We start from the raw sequence: 8,080 nt of genomic DNA on the forward strand, positions 1-8,080 counted from the left end.
GAGTGGCTTCCTATCATATACTCTTCGTGTAAAAAAGGAGTTTGTTTACTGATTTTGTGTGATATTCTAATCATGTAGAGTTTGCTCTTAATTTCAACATAATTTTCATGAATTATTTGTTGATTTATTTCCTTATATATTTATAATTTATTTGTTGATTTTGTGAAGAATTTTCAATTTTCTTTTTGATGGAAGACAATAATTATTTGCAACAACAAATTAACATCGTAAACCAAAAGCATACCCTGTTGGATAGCTTGGTCAATGAGGTTTTTTAATTTCCTTTTTTTATATAATTTATTTTTAATTTCTTTAATATAAAATGTTAACATTATGGAAAATTAAAGGGTAATTAATTACTAATTAAATTATAAATATAGGGAATTCTTGATGAACAATTTTTCAAGGTACAATCACTTGAAGATAGAAGAAATCCTCACTATCTTGATCATTTATTTAAATTATATTTTAGCCATGCAGCCACAACGCTAGCTACCCTTCAGGAGGAACTGTAAGTTAATTTAATTAACCTTAATTAATTATAATTAATTAACGATAATAATTACTTTTTTTTTTCATTTGAACAGGAAAAAAACGCCGATTAATTTAGATCAGTTGGAGGATTGCCTCCGTCGGCTTAAGAGCAGCTGTATAAAGTAAGTAAAAATAAAGTGACATTAATTAATAGTTAATTAAAAGAATATTAAAGAGTAATTAAGAAAATATTTAACCTCAATTATTTTGCAGAGTTGGTGCCAAAAATGTGCTTGAAAAAGTTGATAAAGCTATTAATACTTGCAAGCGGGAGGAATTGGAAACGTAACTCTCTTATTTTATCATATAAATTAATTAATTAATTATTTACGTTGAGAAAAAATAATTATGTATATATTATTATTATTGTTTAATTAATTAATTAATATATGTTAATTTTGATTATAGTGGATGGGAAATTTATATTAACTCGGAAAATATAGCCTTTGAGGCAGTGAAGAGTGAGGTTAATATTCTGAAGGTTAAGCTTAATCCTTTCTTTGAGGTTTGTTTATGACTTAATTAATTAATTAATTGATTGATTATAGATTATATTTAGGCATTTTTCGATTAATTAATTTCAATTTTATCAGCTTAAACAGAAATTTGATGATATTCAAGCCTCTCTAGGAGAAAATTTCTTGAAGGTTTGTTTATGATTTATTAAATCTCTTGTTAATTAATTATATTTAGACATTTGTTGATTAATTAATTAATTACATTTTCATTTTCATTTTTATCAGCTTACAAAAGATGACGAGATTATACAAGCTGCGCGAAAACTGAAGAAGTAAAGGAATTAATCCTCTATATTAGAAAATTAATCCACCAATTTATTATATGAAGAATAAATTAAAATCTTTTGATTTAGTTTTAATTAATTAATTGATTAAGCTTATGATTAATTATAGAGTGTTATTGTCAATTAAAGACTGAAAATTGGAGTTGTATGTGTGTTTTATTATCTAAATATAAAATAAGGTGGATTTAATTATGAAATCAAGTAGTATTGCTAATATTAGGAGTTTTTTACCATGTCCGAAAATGTTCGGAGTTCAATAAAAAAAAAATGGAACTGAGAAATTATGTAAGCTAATATAATTTCAGAAATAAAAAAAAATATATTTCAAGAAAAATCACCGATAAAAATTGACACAAATTGAAGAGAAATAAAACTAAAATTAATTATATTTATCATCAATTAGATGGAAGATTATTTATTTTTAAAATTATTGAACCAAACATTTTGTCTTTTTTTTTTTTCATTTTCACTAATTAATTTTATTTTTCTTTTATTACTAAATTACCAACATATTTTCTGATTACATATATATAATATTTTAAATGAACCATATTTGACGTAACACATCGTCCATATAGATCCAGTCCAATAAAATTATATTACATTATGTATATATAAAAGAAAATAAAAAAGTATGAATACATAGCTGTTTTATACATGTTCATAATCTTGATCATGTAAATTTCACTCTTTCAACTAATTAATTTTCATAAATATTTGTTGAATAATTAACTTTATTACATTTTTTTTCAATATTTATTTATTAAGTTAATTAATCGATTTAGTGAAGAAATTGAAATTTCAATGGCCAAAAATCACTTGCTCCAACAGATTATCACCACCGGGCAAAACTTGTTTGATGAGGTTTTATTTTTAATTATGTATTAATTAATTAATTAACAATTTGATTATGAACTTAATTACATTTTTAATTATAATTAAGGGGATTGTTGATGAACAATTTGCTAAACTTGAAAAGCTTATTGACGGTGATCAATCAAATTTTCTCAGAGAATAATTTGCTAAACTCGAAAAGCTTATTGACAATAATCAATCAAATTTTCTCGAGAATATTGTGAATGAATTTTACCAAGAATCAAACAGATCACTGGCTACCGTTCACGAAGAGTTGTACGTATAATTAATTATAAATTTATAGATCAAGCTTAATTATATATAATTAATGATGATTAGTTGAATTTAACTAACTAATTAATTAACAATGTCCAGGGACAAAATCAGGATTGATCATGATAAGTTGAAGCTTTTGTTTTACAGGCTTACAGGCAGCGGTGTCAGGTATATATTAAAAGGAAAATAAATATTATTTTTTGATAAATATATTTCTAATTATAATTAATTAATTGAGATTTTAATTGAATTATTAAGAAAATAATTAATAATTTTACAGTGTTGGGGCCAAAAGATTGCAAGCTCAAGTCATGGAAACAGCGGAATATTGCAAGAGAGAGGAACTGTTAAGGTCTCATTAATCAAGATAATTAAGATGCTTAATTAATTCTTAATTTTTATTATTATTTATTGTTAATTAAGAATATTAATTAACAGGGCAAAAGAGGGAATGAATCAATTGAGTGAGAATATTGAGATTATGAAGGCTAGGTTTGATACTTACTTTGAGGTTTGTATAATTATGATTTAAATTAAATATTAATTAATTAACTAATTAATTTTAATTTCTTTGTTGACAGCTAGCTAATTAAGCTATTGAAAGATTCTTCAAACTGATGGAATCAAAAAGCTTTCTCTCTATCAGAAAATCCACCATTTTTATTTTATTTTAATTATGAAGTGTTAATCGCTAATTAAAGACTAAAAATTTGGAGTTGTACGTGTGTTTTATTTTCTAAATTTATAATAATAAGGTGGATTTAATTATGAAAGTAAGTATTGCTAATTTCAGGGGTTTGTTTTTGTTATTTCCGAAACGTTAAGGGGGTTCAATGATATTGTTGATGTGTGATTTTGACACCAACTAAACGTACGTGAGAAATACTGAGTTGAGTCAGAAGACACACGTGTATGAGGGTATTGAACTGAATGAAAGATGGAGAACAATGTTTAAAGTGGTTCAGATGCTTAAGTAAGTGAATCTTACGTCCACTGGTATCGTATTAATATATGAAAGCGAGTTGACTTACAAGAGATTACAAGAGAGAGAGAAAGAGAGAGTACATATATGCTATTCCAGAGAGAAATTAGCTAATCCCACAAACGGGAGAGAAACCCTCTATTTATAGTGGGATGAGTTGAGGTAATGATTACTAAATCAGGGTGTGGGTCAGATTGCCGTGCAAATCCTTCCTTGCGTCCCATTGTTCACCTGCTCGAGTGATTTACTTGACTCTTGCAGGGATTGGACATGTGGATCACCTCCAACCTTTCACCAGCCTAGAGCACACCCACTGCACTGGCAGGAGCATGTCGCTTGCGTTAGCGTGCGACGTGGCTGCGTCTAGATGGCTGTAGGACTTATCTAAGCTCTGACCGCCTATGCTGACAGGTCCCTGCATCAGCCTTACTTTTCCAGGCATAACAGACATCAAATTTGGAACTTAGAAATTTATGTGGCTAATATGATTTCAGAAAAAGAAAAATGCTTCACATAAATACAACAAAAATTAACAATAAGAGGGGACACCAAAGGCCTCAAAAAAGCAAAAGAGAGTTCGATCCTGGCTCAGGATGAGTGATTGCAGATTGTTTAACACATATCACTTCTTCAGCTTGGCCATCCGCTGCCATGGCTATGCAAATCTTTAGTCTTCATCCTCCCCCTCATTCTCGGCAATATTGAAGTATCGCAACTCATACACACTTCGGTCCTTGCTTGATTTAATCACCCAAAGCCAATCTCGCACGTTGTGTTTCTTCAAGTACTTCTTAGTCAAGTACTTCAAAATACCTTTTAGAGAAATTGCTGTCAGATATGACAGTGATCTTTGTCTTCTCATGTGTAACAGTCACGGAGTCACCAAGAGCACCAGCCTTGCCATCGACCTTGATCTGCTCTTGGAGGAACTTTTCGAGAGAGGCGGTGTCCATGATTTTATCCTCCACAGGCTTAGCGCACGCAGTCTATTACGAACGTCGCTCCCTTCTTCTTTCCCTTGGCTCCTACTGCTACTCCACGACTCATTTTTGCTTCTATTCTCCGCGACTCTGATCCAACCAACCAACAAATGCTCTATTGGGGGTGATGCGATTATGTTATTCAAGGAAGAAATGAAGCTACTAGGTCAAACCTTTCTATCATCGTATCTAAGCTAGATGAGCTTCCAAGAGTTTCCTTGTCTTAATGATATAATCAGTTTGAATATTCTCAAATTATTTTATTTGTGAGGAATTCCTATTCAGAAAATTAAAAGATTTTCTCTAATGTTGGAATAAGTGGGGGCATCTTGATGTGATGATGCATATAATTGATTAACGATGTACATATTATCATTTGATGTTTTCACAACCCTGCAATTTGTTTTATTATGTGCAATTTATAAAAGTGCTTTGGGTTAAGAGAAAAGTGTAATTTTGGTGTCTTTCATCTTTATTACTTGAGTAAACGACATATTCCTACCTAAGGTTTGACGAAATCCTAAGTTGGTACACCTGGTTCCATTTATTATAGATTCCCACCCTTAATATAACACTGTTAGCAATTTTTAAGTTACAGAGGGTGCTATTATCATAATGCCCTTAACAAATAAATTAATAAATTATGTTTTAACCCCTAAATTACTAAATTATAAAATTAACAATCTTATTTTCAAATTACTTCAATAACACTCTCGATGACTGTGTAACCTCTCGGTTCACTGGATTTGGGCTGTTTTTTACGGTGTTGAACCCCTGGTCACCTCTATCACCTTCCCGATTGTCCATCGTCCAAAACCCCTTTGGTTCTCGACTCATTAGCCCCTCTAATGACCGACGCCATAAGGCTTAGGGTTTCGCTGTTCTTCGCTAGATTCCGATGACAAAAATCCAATTGGACATCACCACTACAACTAGCGTCTCCAACTCTACAAAACCCCTATGTCCCCAGCAACCGTTTAGTCGTCGTTCGCCGGTTGAGATCGACAAAAACTAGTCACATGTAGCGGCTATCGTGGTTGGTGATCGGCAGGTGATGAGGGGTTGTGAAGGGTAAGGTTTTGTAGAGGGAAGGATAGGGGTTCAAATGGTGGTGACAAGGATAATTTTGGGTGGAAAAATCGTCGGAAAAGGGCAAAAACGTCGGGGGCGACGTTGGCTAACGTGCGCTTGAGCATTGTTAGTGGCGATGATTTGCTAATATGCGCCTCCTCTTGCAAAATGACCAAGTCACCCCTTAACCGTTATATCCAACAATTTTCTGTCACTTTAAGGGTAGGAATTTGGAATAAATGGAACCAAGGTACCAAATTGGCATTTCGTCAAACCTTGGGTGGGAATATGTCATTTACTCTTATTAGTTGCTTGAAACTGCTGGTTATTCATTAATTGGTTGTTGGTTTTGTGTTTTGTTTTTGCCCATTGTTTAAGTCTTTGTTTCAAACATGACATAACTTCTGTCTCTGCTTTTTCAGGTTCATTTGGATATGCAAACTAAAGATATTAGCTAATAGCTGCATGCCATATTCATATCCATATTCTTACTCATAGAACATATGTTGGAGTTTTGTCACGACCATGTAATTATTGAACGACAGAAGTTTTTTTGGGTTATTAGTGATTATTATCCAATGGAGCTTATAGAAGCCAATGATGGGTTGGGCTGCAGGCTATTCAAGAGGAATTCTTGGCCCACAAACCTGTTGCCTGGGTTTTTGATCCATAGTGGCTTGGATTGAACTAAACTTTAAAGAGTAATAATATAGCCCATGATAATATTATTTTGCTGACTAACTGAATGAACTGACAATTGTAGTTGGTAGGTTTTTGGGATAACTACAAAAGTTGTTGAGAAGATGGTAAGTGGTCAAATAGTAAAGAGGAGGGAGGGTTTGTGAAGTGAAATCAATGGATAGGATGGTTAAGTAGGCCAAGAATAGTGTTAGGGATGGTTGTTTTCATTCTTGATGAGAGTTGACAACTCAAAAGTTGGTTGGCTATCTCCATAATAACTCCATTAAGTTTTGAGCTTATCTCTAATGTATGGTTGATTATATATACATATATATGGATGAATTAACACAAATATTTTTTATTTGATTCAAGACAATCTTTGCAATAGTTGTTGATTTATAACTTGCTTTTAAAATTTTTCTTTTTCAACCATTAGAATGTCTTGAATCAATAGTTAAAAGATTTGTAAATTTGTGTCAGAAATTAGATACAATAGTCTAACCCTAGATATTGTTGATATGTGAAATAAAGGTTTTAGCTTGATCAAAGGAATAGTTACATGAGACAGATTACACAATCTTTTTCTTGATTGTGGTGATCCTACAATTAATCCTATGATTATGTAATTAGTTCCTTCCTTACATAGCACATTATTTTTGTATAAATTGACACTTTCTGTACAGACAAATGTACAATTGAAACACACAATTCATAGCTAAAGCTTTCTCTCAGTCTCTCTCTCTCTCTCTCTCTCTCTCTCTTTGGCATACTTCGACAGCATAGTTGCCTCTCTTGCCCTCTTTTGACATGGTATTAGAGCAAGTTTCATAACCAAGCTTTTGACTCTCTTCTCTTCTCTTCTCTTCTCTTGCCTATATCCACTCAAGCTTCCAGGTTGCTTCACCTGGAAAAAAAAAAAGGGCACTTGGATTAGTGCAATTTCAATTTTAACCAGACACCAAAATGGATCCCAAGTCCCAACTAGCCAAACACAAAAATTAACCAATCAAACCCTCAGGCCACACAAACAGGCCCACATCTCACTCAGCCTACACAAATAGGCCCACAACTCACTCAACCCACAGAAACAGACCCACAACTCACTTAGCCCACTCAACAACAAACATCCAATCAATCAGGCCTAAATAACGGGTCAAGTCCAAACACCAATTTCAGGTTTAGTGGCCCACATTCTGAAATGGGTCAACCCTTCACCTTTCCCTTCTAGATCGTTCTAACCACCCAACAACAGCCAGAGCAAGGTGACGCTTTGTTTTCTCCACCATCAGATGGACCGGAGCTTATTCTAGTCAAACAACTGCTCACCGGATTTGAAAATTACATGATTTTGGCTAGTGATTTCCGTCGTGCACTGATTACAAAAGATAAAGATGGATTTTTGGACGGGGTTGTACAACCACCTAATGAACGACATTTGAAAAAACAGTGGATTAAGTGTAATACACTAGTTTGGTCGTGGATCAGCAACTCCTTGACCCAAGAGGTTGCCTTCGAACTACCACCAAAGGAGATTGCAGAAAAAATGTGGTCCAACATTAAAGAGATGTATGGACAACTTGATTTAGCTGAGTTATTCACACTTCGACAAAACCTGGCCGAAATCAAGCAACAGAACCAATCAATCACGGTGTATTTCAACCATTTGTCGGCAATCTGGAATGAACTTGCTACCATCAAAAAACCCTTAAGGGCCCTCTGAAACACTACAACAGTTCCAAAGAATCAATGAACAAGATCGCATCATTCACTTTTTGATAGGGCTAAATGAGAGTTATATTTCTTTTCGAACACAAATGCTTGGAAAACACTCACTGCCACCACTCTGCCGCCTCTATCAACTCGTTGTTCAAGATGAACACCAACGGTTTGCCACCATGG

At 33.1% G+C, this 8,080-nt stretch overlaps 1 pseudogene; it reads right to left on the minus strand.

The window, feature by feature from the left end:
• Nucleotides 1-4,116: 4,116 nt before the first annotated feature.
• On the minus strand, nucleotides 4,117-4,496 carry LOC116124523 (annotated as a pseudogene).
• Between the last annotated feature and the right edge of the window lie 3,584 nt (nucleotides 4,497-8,080).

This window comes from Pistacia vera, unplaced genomic scaffold (genome assembly GCF_008641045.1).
Source record: "Pistacia vera cultivar Batoury unplaced genomic scaffold, PisVer_v2 Contig1525, whole genome shotgun sequence".
NCBI classification, from domain to species: domain Eukaryota; kingdom Viridiplantae; phylum Streptophyta; class Magnoliopsida; order Sapindales; family Anacardiaceae; genus Pistacia; species Pistacia vera.